We start from the raw sequence: 24596 nt of genomic DNA on the forward strand, positions 1-24596 counted from the left end.
TTTTGAAGCGGGCTAAAGTGCACAGATACTAGGTTTTATCCTATGCCCTTCTAATGTCAACTCCTAGATCTGCCTCTGGACATGGTTGTAACAGGCTTGTCAACACATTTAATTTGCTACGGCTGTGCTAGGCCTCTGCACTCGAATACATTGGCTTCAGTATCCTTCACATTGCAGTTGTCCGGTGAAAAACTAGTCTACTACAATCATCCACTAAATCGTTTACCGACAATAATGTCGCCCAGTTTACCCTTGTCTGGGAGTGTATTTCCTTTTTGTTTATAGTTTTTCTAATGGCTATCGCTGCCACCATCCGAGAAAGCACTCGGAAAACACAAAATACTAAACAGTGTTTTTTATACATTTAATTTTCTCTTATACGAAAAAATACACACATAAAATGCTTTGTATAGAATTTATAGTTATTTTAGAACATCTTAGACTTTAATATACTGCAGCGACCACAAAGCCTTGGTCTCAGGCGTTTCTAGGTTACGTATATCATTGTGTGATATCTCACTTGTTAACTTATACAACAATACAACCTACATTTCCAGCAAATGGAATTGTACAAATGGCAATCATTGCTAAGGTATCATTACTAAGCTTAATCATTAAGATGTTCAAATTTCGCGGGTGTTTAAACTTCTGCTTACTGTCACTCATGCGATACACACTCCCTATGTCATATTTTGCTAAGACAATGTATCAACCAATAACGTTGTATTCCAAGTCAGTTTGATAACCTGAAGTTAATTCTTGATGATTAAGAAGGACTCTTTCGCTACGCTCACTCTGCCCATTCTTAATCATTTAAGAATTAACTTTATCATCTTACTGTTACTTAAAGTTTGGGTTGCATGAGTACCTTTGGTCACTGAGTTCATTCATAGACGCAAGCGTTCAATCTGTACAGACCACGGAAAGTTAGGTTTGGCAAGCAGAAGTGTAAACATTTCGGCTACTATAGTCAGGAGCTTATATTGGCAATCCCATCAAAATCCCATATTAATTAAAAGCTTAACGTTTAGTAAATAACCATCTTTTTATTAATATGTATTACTCTTAATATTGCCACAACAACTGAACGTGACACTGGACTGTTACACATGTGTTTGCGTATTTATTTAATTTGAAACGATCCAGCCCTGTACTTGTCGCATCATGATGAATTATTCAGTACATCAGAGTTCCACAAAAACGAAAAATGCATCCAAATATTAATTTAAATTGACAGGTTTGTCACATTAGCAAACGAAATATAGCGGACTCATAAAGTGCCCATTGTAGATTTTAACAGATTGAACATTTCTACCGCTTATTTGGATGTGTCACCATTTGGAAACACTAATAACATTTATCATCTTCAAATAAATTTACTTTTTTGAAATGTTTGATTTCACATACGTGAAACGTCAAGAAGACTTGGCGATTTTGGTATTTCTGAAGTCAATCAGTATGAATTATTTCCTGTATATTTCGATCTAAATTCGTCGATCTTGCAAGGCAGTGTTGCGATCCTATTTCAAAGTCGTTTTTACCAAATTGATCATGTAAAAACTGTAAATTAAATCGGGCATAAGCGAAGAATGAAGTTCAGCCTATAATATATTTCTCTTTTGGGAGATATTTGCTAGGGATCACCGGAGGCTATTGTCCTCATATAGGCCTTCAGTTGTGGAATTATCAAGAACTGGCGATACGGATACAATCCATAGGTATCCATTTAAAAATGTTACAGAATTTCAGGACTTTTTCTAGAAAGTCATAGAACTGTTTAAAAAAACGTCTTAATGTCAAGAGCCTTTACTGAAGTACACATAACGTTAAAGGAATAAAACGTGTTTAGCTTTATTTTCTGTCACGTCTATATCTAAATGACGATTTAAAAAAAGAGATTCTAGTTGGGTATGTTGTTTCAGTAATGTTGATATTAATGGTGATGAATGAAAGTTCTGTTATAAGGTACACTGCCTAACTAGCAGGTTTATGTTTAGTGACATTGTCTAACCAGCCAGCCTATATTTTGTACATTGCCTAAATACCCAACCAATGTAAAGGTTAACCAGCCTATGTTTAGGTACATTGCCTAACTAGCCAGCCTATGTTTAGGTTCATTGCCTGCCTACCTAGCAAATGTTTAATCAAGCCGATCTTTAGGTAAATATCATTACTAGGAAGCCTATGTTTAGGTACATTGCCTAACCAGTCGGCCTATGTTTAGGCACATTGTCTAACTGGCCAACCTATGTTAAGGCACTTTGCCTTACTAGCCGGCTTATGTTTAGGCACATTGTCTAACTGGCCAACCTATGTTTAGGTACTTTGCCTAACTAGCCGGCTTATATTTAGGCACATTGTTTTACTAGCCAGCCTATGTTTAGGTACTTTGCCTACCTACCCAGCATCTTTACCCAGCCAATATTTAGGTAAAAAGCCTTACTAGGAAGACTATGTTTAGATACATTGTCTAAACAGCAACCCTATGTTCAGGCACAATGCCTAACTAGCTAGCTCATGTTTAAGTACATTGACTTAAAATTCAGCTTGTGATTTGTACACAGCCTAGCTAGACAGCCTATGTTTAGGTTAATTGCCAAACTAGCCCGCCTATATCTAGGTACACAACATTACAACCCAGCCTATTTCAGGTAAACAACATTACAACCCAGTTTATTTGAGGTACACAACATTACAACCCAGTTTAATTTAGGTACACAGCATTGCAACCCAGTCTATTTTAGGTACACAGCATTACAACTCAGCCTATTTTAGGTACACAGCATAACAACTCAGCCTATTGTAGGTACACAATATTACAACCCAGTTTATTTTAGATACACAGCATTACACACCAGCCTATTTCAGGTACACAACATAACAAACCATTTTATTTTAGGTAATTTTAGGTACACAACATTACAACTCAGCCTATTGTAGGTACACAACATAACAACTCAGCCTATTGTAGGTACACAACATTACAAACCAGTTTATTTTAGGAAATTTTAGGTACACAACATTACAACTCAGCCTATTGTAGGTACACAGCATTACAACTCAGCTTATTGTAGGTACACAACATTACAACTCAGCCTATTGTATGTACACAGCATTACAACTCAGCTTATTGTAGGTACACAACATTACAACTCAGCCTTTAGTTGGTACACAACATAACAAACCAGTTTATTTTAGGTAATTATAGGTACACAACATTACAACTCAGCCGATTATAGGTACACAACATTACAACTTAGCCTATTGTAGGTACACAGCATTACAACTCAGCCTATTGTAGGTACACAACATTACAACTCAGCCTATTGTTGGTACACAGCATTACAACTCAGCCTATTTTAAGTACACAACATAACAAACCAGTTTATTTTAGGTAATTTTAGGTACACAACATTACAACTCAGCCTATTGTAGGTACACAACATTACAACTCAGCCTATTGTAGGTACACAACATTACAACTCAGCCTATTGTAGGTACACAACATTACAACTCAGCCTATTGTTGGTACACAACATTACAACTCAGCCTATTGTAGGTACACAGCATTACAACTCAGCCTATTTTAGGTACACAACACTACAACTCAGCCTATTTTAGGTACACAACATAACAACCCAGCCTATTTTAGGTACACAACATTACAACTCATCCTATTGTAGGTACACAGCATAACAACCCAGCCTGTTTTAGGTACACCAGTATTACAACCCAGCCTATTTTAGGTACACAGCATTAAAACCCATCCTATTTTAGGTACACAGCATAACAACCAAGCCTGTTTTAGGTACACAGTATTACAACCCAGCCTATTGTAGGTACACAACATTACAACTCAGCCTAATGTAGGTACACAACATTACAACTCAGCCTATTGTAGGTACACAACATTACAACTCAGCCTTTTTTAGGTACACAACACTACCACTCAGCCTAATGTAGGTACACAACATTACAACTCAGCCTATTGTAGATACACAGTATTACAACTCAGCCTTTTTTAGGTACACAACACTACCACTCAGCCTATTGTAGGTACACAACATAACAAACCAGTTTATTTTAGGTAATTTTAGGTACACAACATTACAACTCAGCCTTTTATAGGTACACAACATTACAACTCAGCCTATTGTAGGTACACAGCATTACAACTCAGCCTATTGTAGGTACACAACATTACAACTCAGCCTATTGTAGTACACAACATTACAACTCAGCCTATTTTAGGTACACAACATTACAAACCAGTTTATTTTAGGTAATTTTAGGTACACAACATTACAACTCAGCCTATTATAGGTACACAACATTACAACTCAGCCTATTGTAGGCACACAACATTACAACCCAGCCTATTTTAGGTACACAACATAACAAACCAGTTTATTTTAGGTAATTTTAGGTACACAACATTACAACTCAGCCTATTGTAGGTACACAACATTACAACTCAGCCTATTTTAGGTACACAACATTACAAACCAGTTTATTTTAGGTAATTTTAGGTACACAACATTACAACTCAGCCTATTATAGGTACACAACATTACAACTCAGCCTATTGTAGGCACACAACATTACAACCCAGCCTATTTTAGGTACACAACATAACAAACCAGTTTATTTTAGGTAATTTTAAGTACACAACATTACAACTCAGCCTATTGTAGGTACACAACATTACAACTCAGCCTATTGTAGGTACACAGCATTACAACCCAGTTTATTTTAGATACACAACATTACACACCAGCCTATTTTAGGTACACAACATAACAAACCAGTTTATTTTAGGTAATTTTAGGTACACAACATCACAACTCAGCCTATTGTAGGTACACAACATTACAACTCAGCCTATTGTAGGTACACAACATTACAACTCAGCATATTGTAGGTACACAGCATAACAACCCATCCTATTTTAGGTACACAGCATTACAACCCAGCCTATTTTAGGTACACAACATTACAACTCAGCCTATTGTAGGTACACAACATTACAACCCAGCCTGTTTTAGGTACACAGTATTACAACCCAGCCTATTTTAGGTACACAGCATAACAACCCAGCCTATTTTAGGTACACAACATTACAACCCAGCCTATTTTAGGTACACAACATTACAACTCAGCCTATTGTAGGTACACAACATTACAACTCAGCCTATTGTAGGTACACAACATTACAACCCAGTTTATTTTAGGTACACAGCATTACAACTCAGCCTATTTTAAGTACACAACATTACAACCCAGCCTATTTTAGGTACACAACATTACAACTCAGCCTATTGTAGGTACACAACATCACAACCCAGCCTGTTTTAGGTACACAGTATTACAACCCAGCCTATTTTAGGTACACAGCATTACAACTCAGCCTATTTTAGGTACACATCATTACAACCCAGTTTATTTTAGGTACACAGCATTGCAGCAACCCAGCCTATTTTAGGTACACAGTATTACAACCCAGCCTATTTTAGGTACACAACATTACAACTCAGCCTATTTTAGGTATACAACATTACAACTCAAGCTTTTGTAGGTACACAACATTACAACCCAGTTTATTTTAGGTACACAGCATTACAACTCAGCCTATTTTAGGTACACAACATTACAACCCAGCCTATTTTAGGTACACAACATTACAACTCAGCCTTTTGTAGGTACACAACATTATAACCCAGCCTGTTTTAGGTACACAGTATTACAACCCAGCCTATTTTAGGTACACAGCATTACAACTCAGCCTATTTTAGGTACACAGCATTACAACTCAGCCTATTTTAGGTACACATCATTACAACCCAGTTTATTTTAGGTACACAGCATTGCAGCAACCCAGCCTATTTTAGGTACACAGTATTACAACCCAGCCTACTTTAGGTACACAGCATTACAACTCAGCATATTTTAGGTACACAGCATTACAACTCAGCCTATATTAGGTACACAACATTACAACCCAGTTTATTTTAGGTACACAGCATTACAACCCAGCCTATTTTAGGTACACAGCATTACAACCCAGCCTATTTTAGGTACACAGCATTAAAACCCAGCCTATTTTAGGTACACAGCATTAAAACCCAGCCTATTTTAGGTACACAGCATTACAACTCAGCCTATTTTAGGTACACAGCATTACAACCCAGCCTATTTTAGGTACACAGCATTACAACCCAGCCTATTTTAGGTACACAGCATTAAAACCCAGTTTATTTTAGGTACACAGCATTACAACCCAGCCTATTTTAGGTACACAGCATTAAAACCCAGTTTATTTTAGGTACACAGCATAACAACCCAGCCTTTTTAGGTACACAGCATTGCAACCCAGGCTTTTATAGATGCCCAACTACTCAGCCTATGTTTAGTAACACTGGTTTACTACCCGGCCTATGTTCTTTTAAGGCACATAATGCGTAACCACTTACATTTACTAATCTGTGCATAGCAGATATCTATATATAAATGTATCCCTTCGTAACTTGACTCAAATAGTAAGCAATACCTTATTTTGCAAATCCAATATTGTTTTGTTTTAAATGTGGCTGTTCCGTAACATTTCTTGTATACCCCTGCTTACCTGCGTGCTTTCGGCGTCCAGTATGTTGACCGAACAATAACTTTAGAATCATTTGTCCAGTTATCACCAAATCTGATCGGAATGCGTATGGATATACTATCTCGGACAATGTCGATAACCAGCGATATTTATCGAATCTACCGAGAGTTATCCCCCTTTCGGTCTTGTCGGAACAATCACTATAGAAGCCTTTGTCCAATAATTACTATTTTTTCAGAATGTGTATTCGCATAATATCGCAGACAAGTTTAATAATCAGCCTTATCGCTTGAGTTATACGAGATTTGACCCCCTTTAGTTATGGAAATTCCCTAAAATCGGTCTTGTCCGATCAATAATTTTAGTATTCTTTGTATCGGACAAAAGAGTCGTCGCCCTTTGGCAATACCTAAAATCGGTCTTGTCTGATAAATAACTTACGGACAAGTTCGTTAACCAGCCAAATCGCTCAAGTCACTAAAGAGTAATCGGATTTCAATTGTAGAACCTAACTAAAATCGGTCTTGTCCGATCAATAACTTAAGAAACCTTTGTCAAATTATCACCAAATTTGGTCAGAATGTGTATGGGCAGTATATCTCGATCAGGCTTAACGTACATCCTATTTTATCACCAAGCTTGGTGTCCTCAAATAAGGGCGTAAGAATATTGGGACAGTTGGCGTTGTTTTTATTTTATTGCTACATTCAGTTTGTTAATTTTCGTGAAATGTTCATATCTTATTTATCCAATTTGACGACTGTAGCAAAAGTGTTTACGTACAGAATTTCAAAAATAATTGCTAACATTCCCCGAGTTCAGCGCGCGAAATGCCTAATGAATGTCTCTATACTAGTCTAGTCAGTACGCATGTGCGCGCTTCTAAATAACTCACTTAATTAAACCAATTAATGACTAAATAGAAATTTGGCGGCTGTTTTCGTGATTAAAAGGATTTTTGCGATTGATATCTGCTTAAAGGCTTTCTGGTTGTAATAGCTTTTCTGAATGATTACATGTGGATCTTTCCGGCGCGCTATTGGCAAGGGCATGAACATGAGCGCCAAATTTCCTCCTTGTTTATATAAAAGAACAATTTTGTCAAAACAACACTGACCTTTCATTAAACGGCAACACAGTTATAACCTCTAATGGATCTAACGAATAATGAAACTTAATGTGGCAAAGGTGGCCAATATTAAAAGTTGAATAAACCTGTATTTCATTGATGGATAATGGAAACCTGCATTCATGAAATAGTACATGCTAATGAGAGTTCATTTACCGGATTTGTTAGAATATATGTTGTGTTTGTGCTGGAAATAAATGCTGTCAGAAACAGCTTTCGAGATGTGCACTTAATATTCTCTCACGGTATTTTAATAAACTCCCGAGCAATTTCAAATGATCTTCTAAACAAGCAGTGACATTTACTGCATTCTTTATTACTTTACTTTAAGTATCTTTTAACTACCGGCAATCATTGAATTATCTTGAACAACGCCTTTAAAATTTTCACACGTCATATAGGCTTACATTAATAAATAAATACTAAAACATAGCATCCACACGGAACTTATGTGTAGCTTTAATATTGACATTAAATGGATATCAACAAAGGTGAGTGTTGGATATAAAACAAGAACGTCCGGTTACACATGACTCTCAAGACTTTTCTCATTTATGCTCGGTAAAAAAGTCATGCGATAACGCGTTTCAAAAACAAATATTTATCAGTCACATAATTATTTATAGTTTATATTTTTGGAAAATGTAAACTCTTATCTCCTCTTAAATGTAAGTAAAATACCATTCATTGATAGTTTACAGTGTTAAAAATGTTTGTTTGGGTAACACAGTCTACGTTATTTCCTTATAACGACACAGCCAAATTGCTTCATTTAAACTCGGTAAAACATTTATGCGACAACGCGTTTCAAAACAAATATCAGTCACAGATTTATAGTTAAGATTTTTGGAAAATGTAAACTCATACCTACTGTATATAAGTGAAATATTATTCATTAATCGTTTAAAGCGTTTAAAAAGTATTTGTTGGGGTAACACAGATTACGTTATTTCCTTAAAACGGCAAAGCTAATCAATTCAACATGTTAACAGGTTGTCGACGTGATATATACGTTACGGGGTTAGTAGGTGACCAGATATGGGATACACGGGGCAAAGGAAACCATATTCGGGTTCCACCTTCGCTCTAACCCGATATGGTTTCCTTTGCCCCGTAAATCCCATATCGGGTCATCAGCTGACCCCGTAACTTATAATATATGGCCATGGTTGTGAGGTTATGGTAAAACGCATTTTATAAGACATTATAATGTATATATTCAACCGAGCGCCAAATCTGAAATACGACGTCAGTCTGTTACGTGATGTACGTATGTTACATGCAATACTTGTTCAATGGTAATGTGTTGCAAGCAAGAGAATGTAACTACTTAATGGACCTTTATTTCTTGATTTAAAAATAAAATAAAGAACATGCAACTCCACCCATGCAGTATGTACAACGCTCAACCATGTTAAGACAGGACAAAGGGAGAGTTGTCCATCATCTGATTCCCGATTCAAACGATTGACTGAAAGTCAAATGATATGGCACATGGACCCTTTTTTAAAAATTAATAAAACCGAATACTCGGTTACAATTCAGGGTCAGTGTATTGACAATATCAGCAACTGCGTGCCTTTGGGCGAACACAAAATTTACATGCACACACAGATGGCATCACAAAGAAATAAGCATATTTATATCTGACACGCACGCACGCACGCACGCACGCACGCACGCACACACACACACACACATTAGCAATACATTCCATAACATCAAAAGGCAGCGAAAGCGAGAACATCAGTACGTTTTGTTTATAGCATTAAATACACTTTTTGAAAGATTAGTGAAAAACAGAATACAAATATCAAAACTATAGATAAAGAGATTACATTTCCCCTATCATTATTTATAGGCATGGGAATATTTACTCTGCCCATATGGTCATTTGATAATTTTGACAACCTATTTGAATTACACAAATATTCTTATTTATTTAGAAATACTGAGGATATTTGTTGATTATGGTGCAGGATCGTTTTCAAATTCACCAGCGTCATAGAAAAACATACAGTATGGGTTCACGAGTGGCGAAGTCTCGCGTGAAAAATCAGATTTTCCTAACGTATTTTCATTTTTTTTCTTTAAAATAACATATATCGAAATTCCAATTATTAAAATCGATGTTGTATTGTTATTCCTTTATCACGAATCAATACAACCCTTAAACTATTTTTGAATTCTTCATAAGCCGCCGTCTGTAGAGGCAATATTATTGCAATATGTTATTTTTGTATTCATATAGCAAATTGGAAATTCTAAGAATTCAACAAAAAACGGAAAAGATTGTGTCATCAATGGACTTATACAATTATTCTACATATCAGTAAAAGTCGTTTAAGTTCATTTCTATTTTAACATTCCGCTATCTACGACTTTTATCTTTTTAAAGATATTTTTCTCGTTTTGTTTGCAGAAGATGTCAGTGTCTGTCCATTGAGTACTTGAATTAATCTGTTAATTTATGTATGATTATTTCACTTTATATTTTTTCAAGTTGATGCTGGCTACAATTGTGGCTATTGGACTAAGACTATTTGTTTATAGATGTTCTGAAAAATGTTGAAACACGAGTCAGGTTTAGGGAATACTTTGTTCTTAGATGGTAGCCCATTTATCTATTAAGATATTTTGTTGTAATATATGTAATTACTGTTTGGTGACGTCTCTTGTTTAGTGTCTGTTCGGCCTTGAACCTTTTGACTGGCCCTATTTAAGTAATTGGCTGCTGGGCTTGTCCATGTAGTTCTGTTGTATTATCAATGTATGGATATGTGCTATGTTTTGCATCCACACCACTATATAAAATCATATACAACTCGTTTTGAACAATATTATGTCACTGACCGTTACAAGGCGGTAGCCCCTAACAATATAGCCGCCAAATATTTTAGAAACCAGGAAGTTCAACTGCATTAAATTTTGCCATGAGAAACGGACACAACGTATTTGTTTTAACATTGCACGAAACTACATGTACAAGAAAACCCAAGAGCATTTTGTTTAGCGTACTGTGGAACGTTCCTGATTTAATGTTAAATCGTAAACTAGTTATATAATATATCTACATTAATTTGAGAAATTGTTTAAAACGTCAGGACTGTGATATATATGTAAACAAGAAGTTATAGATTGCAGGCAAACTTAAAACTTTCAAAAAAAGACTTTAAACTTACAAAATAAGGTAAACAAACATACGTATTAAAGAGGTTACTACGTCTCGGGCCATTTTGAGGCACTCGGCCCAATTATCACTCAACGGCCCAACTACACCGTATGTTAACCTCTAAGTAAACAACTAGTCATTTAACGTCTCCAATCGACATAACCGCAGAATGCGTTGTTTATATTTTGTCTCTAAGTTCAACTTATAAGAGTATTTACCTGTTATACATTGAACGAAATGGATAACACACTTCAAGTATGTGATTTAGATGTTTGATTTTGTCTTTGAAGATTGTAGAGTCCTTGAGGTAAAACAACGGTTACCCGTTAAGTAAGGAAAGATGTTTCCCACTTATATTAAAATGTCTTTTATAATGTTCTTAATAGCTTGTATTAACCTATTTATAAAAAAATATCACATTCGATGAATTGCATGTAATCCTTCAGTTATTCGCACAACGGTTATTAACAGCCATTTAACCCATCAATAATTGTGATTCCTGGTCAGCGGATGGATACAAATGTAAACTTTTGATATTTTGTATCAACAACAACTTTAAATGTATAATTTAAACGATTTACGGTTTACTAGATAAATCCCCCATGACACTCGTGCCCCATTTAACTTCTGTTTCAGTGACCATTCCAATGCGTGTGCGGTTTATTTTTATGTTTGTTTTAGTGTATGCGGTCTTTATACGTAAACTGCCAATCGGGCCATTACCTGGTGCCTCTAAACAGGGATTGATTAATTAATTTTCCGAATACTGGGCTTGTCTCTGTAGTTTTCATTGTAAATTGAACAATCTATAAACAATAATACTTAAGCTTAACTCGTATTTAAGATATAAGCAATTCTTTATTAGATCTGAATTTTTTTTATAACAATGACACTCAGAACAATACAGGGTAAAACTAGAATTTCCAACATCAAAGAAAGTATGAATCTTAAATCTATAATCAAGGAAGTTATTAGACGTTATTAACACCTGTATTTCCATAAATTCCATCAGTGATTTAATGCAGTCCGTTATAAATCCAAGAAAGGGTCATTTTGAAGACGACAGTAATAACAATGCTAATTCAGCTTGGACGTTAAGCTCGCTTTATATGCGTGGGATGATATTTGCATAATCAGTTTCATCTTTTGAATTCCTCCAGTTCAGAAACGGACAGTTAACGAACGTCAAAATGTGATGGTACTACCATGTGGTGAAAAAAGAGCAGTCAAGACTGCATCACAGTAGCCACAAATATAACTAATAGAATGATTATCTTTAAGGGGCATTTAATAAAGTTAGGAGAACGGCTGACTCTCCGTCTTATAAAGTACATTGTCTTAAACAGGGATCAAGGGTCAGAAGAACTGTTTAAAATATCATGCATGCATGCATAAGGGTCAGTAATGTGTGTTTCTAATGAGCTAATTCATTATAATACGAATATATTAGAAATAGTTTAACAAGAGTAAAAACATTGATCTTGGAAAACAGTTTACCAAGTACGAGAAGCTAACATTTCAGAAAACGTTGAAAAGCAGATAAAAATAAATACTGTATATCTGACTGCATTAAAACCCATTTTGGCCAGTGGATTTGCATGAAGTGTCTGAGTGAATTAGATAATGCGATTGTGTGTACACCTGCTGAATAAAGTTGCAATATAACATTATCTAGATGCATATTATCAGGACGATTTACGATTTATAAATGGTTTAAATCCTAACTGTCAGCATGAAGACCACAACACAGATTGAAGGAATTCACCCTCACTCATTTACACCAGGTTTCAAATTGGCTAAATATCTAGCTAGCTAGATAGATACGAAGGTATCATGCAGATGCAATGTAAATAAAGAAGAGAAACAAGGGAACTGCCAGTACTTTTCTTTCTTTGGTTAATGGCGGTAAGACGCCTTAAATTTGATGACCATGTATCTTGTTTGTTATGTATACTCGGACGTCAGGCCCACATTATAGTTTTTACGATATATGCTGACTTCCACTTTGGCATGTACAAAGCGGAATATTAGCACAAATGGAATGTAGTGGCACAAGAAACATTGTTCCGTCGAATTCAATAATACAATGAAAACTACAGGGTCTACAAAAACAATTCCAGTTGTATAAAGTTGTATAATGACATAAAATGACCCAAAATAATAGCATTGATAGGTGATACAAATTATAATCAATATAAAGGTAATATTTCATAAAACATCCCTAAACAAATAAAATTAATATAGAAATATAACATTACATTTTCCACTGATAGGCTATCATGAATTATATTACCATAACATTTGAGAAATCAATAAGTTTTCTTTTTAACGCTTTTTGAAGTACCATAAGTAAAGAAATTTTAGGGGAAATGAAGCAGGAATTCGAAAATGAGATTTGCATGTCAAGAATCGTGCTCAAAATGGTGAAGATTACGTGCTAGATTTTTTTTTTCATTGGAATGCCTATACTGACTGTAGAGATTATGTTTACATGTTTTGATAAATCTGCATTTGTTTCTCTGGAGAACGAATTGTTCAAGGTTACAAGGATGAGAACTGTATTAAAGTGTAATCTTCGTATGGAACAATATCCGAAATCAGTTTTGAGCGCGAGGCTTTTCTAGTGGTATAGGTTTTTGGTTCGAATACCACTAGAGGTACCTTTACTTGGCATCTCAAAATGGACAAGTACTGGTTTCTTCACAAGAAACGGACTCGGGTGTGATTCTTTAAGCTGCAAGCTTCGTCACAATGGAGCATTAACAAAAAGCAATAATATTTATGTAAACTACGGAGCTAGTGAAATCTGATTGTTTGCTGTACCTGATCACCATATAGTCATACCCCAGAGCGCGAGTTTGCCTGACTGTTTGCGGTACCTGATCACCACATCACCATATAGTCATACCAAACACATACTGATACCGATCTTTAAATAGTAATAGTTAAGTAAGCGGTGTATTTTGTTATTTGATTTTGACACGTGTGTCCTCAAATAAGCACATAGTCTTGCTTTTGACTATTGATCGCCTCTCTGTAATTACCATTGAATTATTGGTGCCGCTTAAGACTGTTATGTTTAGTATTTTAGTATTTTGACACGTGTGTCCTCAAATAAGCCCATAGTCTTGCTTTTGACTATTGAGTTCGTCTCTGTTATTACCATTGTAATATTGGTGCCGCTTAAGAATGTTATGTGTAGTGATTTAGTTTTGTCTACGTTCATATACTGAAGCTCATAGTTAAGCTTTAGATTGCAGGGCACGTCTAGGAAGTACCTATTGCATTATTGGTGCCGTTCAATGACAGTTATGTAATCTTCAGCGTTCTGGTTGTGTCTAGTTGTGTCTAGGTTCATATTTTATCAAATGCATTTCTATAAACAGCATTTTGCATGCGGCTCCCCTCAATATCCTGACGTTATTTTACACCAGTTAATACTTATTCTACGATGTCACATTAATCAGAATGTATGTGAGTACAGCAATATGGCAATAACATATGTTTGAAATGAGGTTTTTCATTTTAAGTGAACTTATAGATATACATACACGTTATGGAATGATAAAATAGAATTAAACATTTCCAAACTCACAGAAGTTCTGTACAAGTCCACTTAAAACATAGAGAAATGACGTTACATTGTGTAAAAGCTGCCTTAAAAACGATTTGTTTGATAAGCGCACATTAATCAAATTATTCATTGCAAAATATATCTTCGAAAGAATGCGAAATTATATGCACCATTTGAGCAAGTAAGTGTTTATCTTTGAAATTGATTTGAGCGTTGTTTATTCGGGTTTCGTGGCTAGGTAGGAGATCGTACCAGAGAAGTGTACGTGAATTCACACTGACTTGGAATGAAAGCACAAGAGTACAACGCTCTCTATATACATGGTATGGAGATATATGGAATTGTTGTCATGTCATCAGAGCACAAACGAGGAATGGACTGACAGACTAATTGCTGTTAAAAGTAAGTTGTATTTAGGAATTTTGATTTAAAGCAAAAAACAACCCCACACATGTGAGGTGTCTGTATAGATTTGTAGGACCATGATCTTCACATGTCAAAATATCCACACTAAGGACCCTATTTGTGACTTTAGTGATAAATTGGATCTCTTTCGACACACAACGCAGTCACATATCTTATATGTCACACTTTCTGTGAAAATTGTGAGCGAAACAGGTTTGTGCTGTGACATGATATTGCATTAGAGATCACAAATCTACAACAAACAGGATTGAAAGGAAATTTGGCGGCTGATACACTCATATCTGCTTTATTATTATTGCTTTTTTTGTTACCGAACTCATCAATTTTGAGCCCGTTACTAGGTGATGCCAATTTGTCCTCTTTAATGAGCGCGTTCCAAGATCTTTGAAAGCATAAAATCTCCTTCAAATTTATATCAAAATTATATTGAACTTATACCTGCTATCTTGGTAATGGTATCTCCGATGAAACCAATAAGCGACCGAATAATAAAAGTTTATCATCTATAATCATTATTGCTTTGGAAATATGCCTGTCTGAAACAACAAGTAATAATAACAAAATAAGTTTGCGAATAATTACAAAAATATGAATATGATGTATTTGTATGTCATCAATATTTGTTCGGAAGTATGCTTCTGTACAAGCACTATGAAATAATTGCAAAATGAATTTTCGAACTATTATGGAAATATGATTATGATGCATTTGTAGTTTAATCAATTCAGATAAAGACGTTAGTCTTGATTGCTGTGAGCTCGTTCTTAACGACTGGAGAGACGAATACATTAGCCACATGTCGACTCGAGAAAAGGCGTCATTAAGATGTGTTTATTTATATGTCATAGGCGAAAAAGGAATTTGGCGGAACATTAAATTATTTCTTTCATCATGAAAGACGTAGAAAATCACTAACAATGGCTTTGATTCTCGCCATAAACAATTATTTCATGTATAAAGTCATTATTAGCATACAGTTTGTTATGTACGTATTGAGTACATGAAGAGTAAGGCAGTATGTTGTCCGGACAATAGTTTTAGAACCATTTGTCCAATCATCGCCAAATTTGGTAAGAATATCTCGGTCCAGTTCAATAACCAGCGATATTAATTGGGTCTATCGAGTTATCGGCCTTTAATTATAGAAATAACCTAAAACCGGTATTGTATGATCAATCATTATAGAAGCCTTTGTCGTATCATCATCATTTTTTTCAGAATGTGTATGGACACACTATCTCGGACAAGTTTCATAACCAGCCGTAACGCTTGAGTTATACGAGATTTAACCCCCTTTTATTGAATAAAATCGACTAAAACCAGTCATGTCTGATCAGTAATTTTAATATTTTTTGTAATGGACAAAGGATTCTCAAATAATTGACCGGACACGAACAATTTTAGGTAATTTCTATAAGATTTATCGCCCTTTTATTGTAGAAATAACCTAAAATCGGTATTGTCTTATCAATTTCTTTAGAAACCTTTGTCAATCATTATCAAATTTTATCAAAAGTGTTTTGGAATAATTTCATGGACAAGTTCGTTAACTAGCCAAATCGGTTAAGTCAAGGAAGAGTGATCGCCCTTTCATTATAGAACTTACCTAAAATCGGGCTTGTCCGATCAATGGCTTAAGAAGCATTTGTCAAATTATCACTAAATTTGGTCAGAATGTGTGTGGGAAGTATATCTCGGTCAGGTTCGATAACAAACTATGTTTCCTCAATCACTCCAAAGTGATGACCCTTGAATTGGCAACAACTGTATTAACAGTGCTTTCGTTTTGGCTTAACGTACACACTTTGATCACCAAATTTGGTGTCCTTAACTTAGTACTCGCGAATATTGTGACAGATGGCGCTCTTGTTCTTTTACTTACTTTTGTAAATTTGCTAATTATGTTCATTTATTATATAACCAATTTGCCGAATGGAACAACACTAATCTTGTAGGATTATCTGTCATTTGACATAAGAAAGTGTTTACTTTTAGAAGATCAAACAAAAATGCTCACATTCCTAGTGTTCAGCGCGAAATGCCTTTAGAATTTATCTATAATAGTCAGTGCGCATGTGCGAGCTTCTAAATAATTCATCTAATAAAAACCAATTAATGACTAAATATAAATTTTGCTGCTGTTTTTGTTACTAAAAGGAAATATGGCGGTTGAAATCTGCTTAAAGGATTTCTGGATTTGTCAGTAGGCATGAGACTGAGCACTATTTGTTTTCTTCTTGTTCAAGTATAAGGACAGTCTTTGTCCTTGCTGACCTATCATTAGTGTATAAGGACAATTTTTGTCCTTGCTGACCTATCATTAGTGTATAAGGATAATTCTTGTCCTTGCTGACCTATCATTAGTGTATAAGGACAATTCTTGTCCTTGCTGACCTATCATTAGTGTATAAGGACAATTCTTGTCCTTGCTGACCTATCATTAGTGTATAAGGACAATTCTTGTCCTTGCTGACCTATCATTAGTGTATAAGGACAATTCTTGTCCTTGCTGACCTGTCATTAGTGAATAAGGACAATTCTTGTCTTTGCTGACCTATCATTAGTGTATAAGGACAATTTTTGTCCTTGCTGACCTATCATTAGTGTATAAGGACAATTTTTGTCCTTGCTGACCTATCATTAGTGTATAAGGACAATTGTTGTCCTTGCTGACCTATCATTAGTGTATACGGACAATTGTTGTCCTTGCTGACCTATCATTAGTGTATACGGACAATTGTTGTCCTTGCTGACCTATCATTAGACATATCAAAATACTGATCTATCATAAGACATCAACACAATAATTAGTTCTAATGGATCAAACTAATAATAAAACTTACGCGGCAAATGTGGCCAATATTAAAAGTTGAATCAGCTTAAATTACATTGATGGATAATGAAACCCTATAATATCATGAAGTAGTACATGCTATTGAGTGTTCATTTACCAGATTTGTTAGAATATGTGTTGTGTTTGTACTGGAAATAAATGCTGCCAGAAACATCTTTTGAGATGTGCACTTAATATTCTCTCACGGTATTTTAATAAACAACCGAGCAATTTTAAAATGATCTTTTAAAACAAGCAGTGCTATTAACTGTATTCTTTATTACTTTACTTTAAGTATCCTTTAACTACCGGTAATCATTGAATTATCTTCAACAACGCCTTTAAACTTTTCACACGTCATATCAGCTTACATTAATAAATAAATACTAAAACATAGCATCCATACGGAATGTGTATGATAAAAGCGACTTTTTGACATTTATACGGGCAGCTTTGCAATTTTCCATGTCCTACCCCTATTTGCCTAAGACGAATAGAACATTATAGCATATACAATGAATCGTTTCAAATGTGGCAACAGAATATCTGACTAAGAACCTTCTTTTATATAAGAAATATTGGACCTCAAAACATACACATTTTATTTGGTCACCATGTCGCAAAACTGTTTTTGTCGAGGACTTTCAAAAATATAGAATTTTATATCGATACTAGCTTGTAGTAATGCAGGGACTGCACATGCGCATAAGTAGTACACTCGCGCAGTTCGGGTTTATAATGGCTTTTAACTTCCGTAAAGGTGTTTATTTTCTTAAAAAGTGGTACTTACTCTTGAAGTAAAGCCCAAAATTGATCAGTTTGATTGGGATTGGACAAAGTGATGGTCTCTTGAACATTGTCCGTTGGGAAAATCTAGGGAAATAGTTGGCTCACTCTAACAATAAAGCATAATACTCAGTTACAGTTTAGTTCCAGTTAATTGACAACATCAGCAACTACAAGCCTTTGATCAAACACAAACATTATATATATACAGATATGGCATCTCAAAAATTAAGCATATTTTATATCTGACAAGTATATACAAAATGCATTTATATATTTCAAATAATTAAAGCAATACATTGCATCAAATCAAGAAGCAGCGACAGCGAGAGCATCAGCTCGTTTTGTTTATAGCATTAAATACAATTTCTAAAAGATTAATACAACACAAAATACAAATATCAAAAACTATAATTATTGTGATTACAGTTCCTCTATCATTATGTATACCATTGGAATATTTACTCTGCCCATGTGGTCATTGATAATCTATTTGAAATAAAGATTTTTTTTTTATATATTACGAAATATATTGAGTGGCAAAGTCACGAGTGAATAATTTTTCTATGATCATTATAATACAAATAAGTTGAACAAATGGTTAGTTTGCCATTACGACAAATTACTTTAAATGAAATTTTTATACTCTATGAGCATATCTTATTCTTTTGTTTGACATAACATATATCGAAATACCGATCATCAAAATCGATTTTGTATTACTATTCCTTTATCATGAATAAATACAATCAACTGTTATGAGAATTATTCATTATCAGACTATCTTCGAAATCTTCATAAGCCACCGTCTGTAGAGGCAATATTATTGCAATATGTTATTTTTGAATTCATAGCAAATTGGAAATTCTAAGAATTCAACAACATACAGAATAGATTGTGTCATCAATGGATAAATACAATTTTTCTGCATACCAGTAAAAGTCGTTTAAGTTCATTTCTATTTTAACATACCGCTATCTATGTCGTTTATCGTTTTAAAGATATTTTTTCTCGTTTAGTTTGCATGAGATGTAAGTTTCTGTCCGTTGAGTAATTGAATTAATTTGTTAATTTATATATGATTGTTTCACTTTTTTCAAGAGGGTGCTGGCTACAATTTTGCCTATTTGACTATGACTATCTATTTATATATATTCTGATAAATGTTGAAACGAGAGTCAGGTTGAGTGAATACCTTGTTCTTAGATAGTAGTTATATATGTAACTAGTGTTTGGTTTATTGTTATGCTCTGGCGTGTCTTGTTAAGCGTCTGTTCGGCTTTTAATTTTTTGACCGGCCCTATTTAAGTGGGCTTGTCCATGTAGTTTCTGTTGGATTATTTATGTACGGTTTGTTTTGCATACCCACCACTATATAAAATTATATACAACTCGTTTTGAACTATTAATGTCACTGACAGTTACAAGGCGGAAGCCCCTAACAATATAGCCGCCAAATATTTTAGAAACCAGGAAGTTCAACTGCATTAATTTTATGCCATGAGAAACGGTCACAACATGTTTGTTTTAACAATGCACGAAACTACATGTATAAGAAAACCAAAGATCATTTTGTTTAGCGTACTGTGGAACGTTCCTGATTTAATGTTAAAGCGTAAACTAGGTATATAGTATATCCACATTAATTTGAGATATCGTTTAATTACATTATAAGTATAAGTAAAATGTGTCTTAATACATTGTTTGTTTGAGTAACTGTCCTTATATTGGAAGAGAGAAATTTACCTATGTGGTCCCAATACCTTCTGTAAACGTCTCGCCTCGACGCTCATTTGACTGTAATATATATATATGTAAACAAGTAGTCATTTAACGTCTCTATTCCACATAACCGCAGAATGCGTTGTTTATATTTTGTCCCTCAGTTCTACTTATAAGAGTATTTACTTTTAAAGCATTGAACGAAATGGATAACACACTTCAACTATGTGATTAAGATGTTTGATTTTGTCTTTGAAGATTTTAGAGTCCTTGAGATAAAACAACAATTACCCACTAAGTAAGGAAAGATGTTTCCTACTTAAAACATGTCTTTTATAATGTTTTTAATAGCTTGTATGAACCTATTTATAAAAGAAATATCACTTTCGATGTATTGCATATAATCCTTCAGTTACTCGCAAAACGGTTATTAACAACCATTTAACCCATCAAGAAATCAAAGACCCTTAAAGCTAACAATTTATTAATCGTGCGAACGTCTTTGATAGGATTTAAGGTCAGCAGAAGGATACAAAATGTAAACTTTATATATTCAGTATCAACAACAACTTCAAGTATATAGTTTATACGATTTACGGTTCGCAGACTTGTTCAACGCCAGATAAGACTCGTCCTCCAATTAACTCCTGTTTCGCTGACAATTCCAATGCGTGTTTGGTTTATTCTTTATGTTTGTATTAGTGTATATGGTTTTTACACGTAAACTGCCAATCGGGCCAATAGAAACCTGGTGCATCTTAACAGGGATAATTAATTTATTTTCCGAATACTGGGCTTGTCCCTGTAGTTTCAAATGTAATTTGAACAATATATAAACAATAAGACTTAAGCTTAAGCTTGTATTTTAGATATAAGCAATTCTTTACTAGATCTGAAAAAATATAACAATGACACTCAGAACAATACAGGTAAAACTAGAATTTTCAACATCAAAGTAAGTATGAATCTTAAATCTATAATCAATGATTCTATTAGACGTAATTAACACCTGTATTTCCATAAATTCCATCAGTGGCTTAACTGCAGTCCGTTATAGATCCAAGAAAGGGTGATTTTGATGACAACACTTATAACTATGCTAATTCAATTTGAACGTTAGCTTTTCTTTATATGCGTGGGATGATATTTGCATAATCAAGTTCATCCTTTGAATGCATCCAGTTCATCGAACGTCAAATGGTGATGGTACTACGATCATGTGGCGAAAAAAGAATAGTCGCATCGCAGTAGCCACAAATAAAACTAATGGATTGATAAGCTGTAAGTAGCAGTTAATAAAGATAGGAGTACAGCTTATTCTCCGTCTTATAAAGTACACTGTCTTAAACAGGGCAACAAGGGACCTGCCACTGCTATCTTTTATTGATTAATGCCGATAGAACGCCTTTAATATGATAACCAAGTTTCATGTCTGTTATGTATTTACTCGGACGTTAGGTCCACATAATAGTGTTCACGATATATGCGGATTTTCACTGAGGCATGTACAAAGAGAAATACTAGTAAAAATTGAACGTAGTGGCACAGGGAACAATGTTCCATCGAATTCAATAATACAATAAAAACTACAGGGACACAGGGACTACAATAACAATTCCAGTTGTTTAAAGTTGTTTAATGTCATAAAATGGCTCAAAATAAGAACGTCAGTAGGTAATATCAATTATAAAGGTAACATTTTGTTTTAAATCCCTAATCAAATTGTGAAAGTGAGTATCGATGCAGGTGAAAAGCTGAAGTCCTATGTATGCTTTCCTATTATTGGGGAAAATAAATAATCTACCTACCGATTTAAAAATGAGAAAAATAAATTTCAAACAATCTTATGTTTTCCGTGTCATAATCAGACATATGACTTTCAGAATATTACTTAAAATAAAGTCAAAATAGGTTATTTTCAACCTATACCGTTGAGTAAATAAGCAACATTTCCAAGTGCTTAAACATAGTAAATTAAAGGAAGAACGTTTATTCAAGGAAATATAACGCACAAAATATATTTGAAATAGGCCAACATGACCCGTGATCAAATTAATCATAATGGCTTACATGTACAAATACCAATAGCGAACAAGCAAACTATAAACGAGTATAATTGTATCAAATAAATAGCAACTGTACCTTTAGAGTTTGATATACAGATCATAAATAAATATATGAAATAGTATATTTGTATCATATAATTAACAACACTATCTATAGAATTTGATAAACATATCATAAAAGACACCTGACTTGTGCACTATATCCATGCATTGGATCAACTAAACGGAACTAATACCATAAAATTTCTTTCAAAATAACTCAACTATTGCATAATTGTCTTTACTATAATGTCTACGTTAAAAGATAATACAACATGCATATGGTATGTATTAAATGTGAGATTTAATTATTTTACAAAATGAACTACTAATGCATTACATTCTTATAAGTACAAACGTGTCTAACTTAAATGAATGTGTCCAATTCCCAATCCACTAAAATGGCGAAAACGAAATATAAGAAGGGTTTACAGGGTAAAGCTATGTCGATATTAGTATTATTTTGGTTACCAAATAAAATGCATGGCTGTATTTTTAAAGAGCATCTTATACAGATGAAAGCACGCATATTTCCTACTCATTATAAATCTATACCTGAACATACATTTTCCTTATTTCAAATGCATTTAAATATATATACAGCATTTTTTTAAGATGTTCGCATTTTCATACTTAAAACATAGAAACTGCCTTAACATGCTCGGTCTCTCCAATTAGTATTTCTTAATGTATTTACATCGTATATTTTTGTAAATAAAGAAATGCTGGTTGATATCGGGGTGAATCACAGATATTTTTTTATTCTTTTTTTGTTTAATTTGGAGAATATTTTCGACTGATATGTTGTTATGAATTATATACCTTGACATTTGAGAAATCAATAAGTTTCCTTTTTAACGCATTTTTGAAGTACCATAAATAAAGAAATCTTAGGGAAAATGGAAAGGGAATTCGAAAAGGAGAGGTGCATGTTGCGATTTCAAGAATCGTGCTCAAAATGGTGAAGATTACGTACTAGAATTTAAATAAATCTTCCATTGGAATGCCTATACTGTAGAGAGTATGTTTAAATCTTTTCATAAATCTGCAATTTGTCTCTCTGGAAAACGAATTGTTCAAGTTAACAATGATGAGAACTGTATTTAACTAAAACAATTTGCCAAAAGCAGTTCTGAGCGTTAGACTTTTCTAGTTGTATAGGTGTCTTTCAAAAAGGTTTTCTGATTGATAACAACACAAGGTTCCGTTTCATGGCCTCTCAGAATGGACACACGTACTGGTTTCTACACAAGACCCAGACTCGGGCGTGATTCTATAAGCTGTCAGCTTCATCACAATCGAGCACAAAGCAGTTATACTCAGGTAGCAAGCATACAAAGCTAGTGTTATCTACTGATACCGATCTCTAAAAAGTAATAGTTAAATAATCAGTGTATATTGTCTTTTGATTTTGACACGTGTGCCCTCATATAAGCCCAAAGTTAAGCTTTTGACTATTGATCGCCTCTCTGTAATTACCATTGAATTATTGGTGCCGCTTAAGAATGTTATGTTTAGTATTTTAGTATTTTGACACGTGTGTCCTCAAATAAGCGCATGGTCTTGGTTTTGACTATTGAGTTCGTCTCTGTTATTACCATTGTATTATTGGTGCCGCTTAAGAATGTTATGTGTAGTGATTTAGTTTTGTCTACGTTAATATACTGAAGCTCATAGTTAAGCTTTAGATTGCAGGGCTCGTCTAGGAAGTACCCATTGCATTATTGGCGTTTAATGACAGTTATGTAATCTTCAGCGTTCTGGTTGTGTCTAGTTGGATCTAGGTTCATAATAGATCAAATGCATTTCTATAATCAGGATTTGGCATGCGGTTTCTCTTAATATCCTGACGTTACAAAAGAAGGCATCAGTTAATTCTTGTTCTACGAGGTCACATTAATCAGAAATTAGGTTAGGACAGCAGTATGGCAATAAAATATATTGGGACTTGGGTATTTCATTTTAAGTGCACTTATAAAAATGATAGGAAATAGATTAAACATATCCAAACCCTTGGAATCAAGAAGCTCTGTACAGCTCCATTGACAACAAGGTGAAATGACGAAACATAGTGAAACTAATGCCTTAAAATCGATTGGCTTGATAAGCTCACATTAATCAAATTATTCATTGCAAAATATATCTTCGAAAGAATGCGAAAGTATATAAACCATTTTAGCAAGTAAGTGTTTATCTTTGAAATTGATTTGAGCGTTGATTATTCGGTTTCCGTGGTTAGGTAGGAGAT

General features: G+C 34.3%; 1 protein-coding gene across 3 annotated transcripts in view; it reads left to right on the plus strand.

The window, feature by feature from the left end:
• Positions 1 to 24596, plus strand: part of LOC128229259 (FMRFamide peptide receptor frpr-18-like) — a 101461-nt gene that overhangs the window by 7531 nt on the left and 69334 nt on the right. The window contains exon 1 of one of the 3 annotated variants that reach the window (XM_052941056.1): positions 8092 to 8221. The exons of the other annotated variants lie outside the window; for them this stretch is intronic. The gene's annotated coding sequence lies outside the window, so the exon portion shown is untranslated. Of the gene's footprint in view, positions 1 to 8091; positions 8222 to 24596 lie in introns of those variants that run through there. 3 annotated transcript variants of the gene reach the window in all.

This window comes from Mya arenaria, chromosome 3, assembly GCF_026914265.1.
Source record: "Mya arenaria isolate MELC-2E11 chromosome 3, ASM2691426v1".
Classification (NCBI taxonomy): domain Eukaryota; kingdom Metazoa; phylum Mollusca; class Bivalvia; order Myida; family Myidae; genus Mya; species Mya arenaria.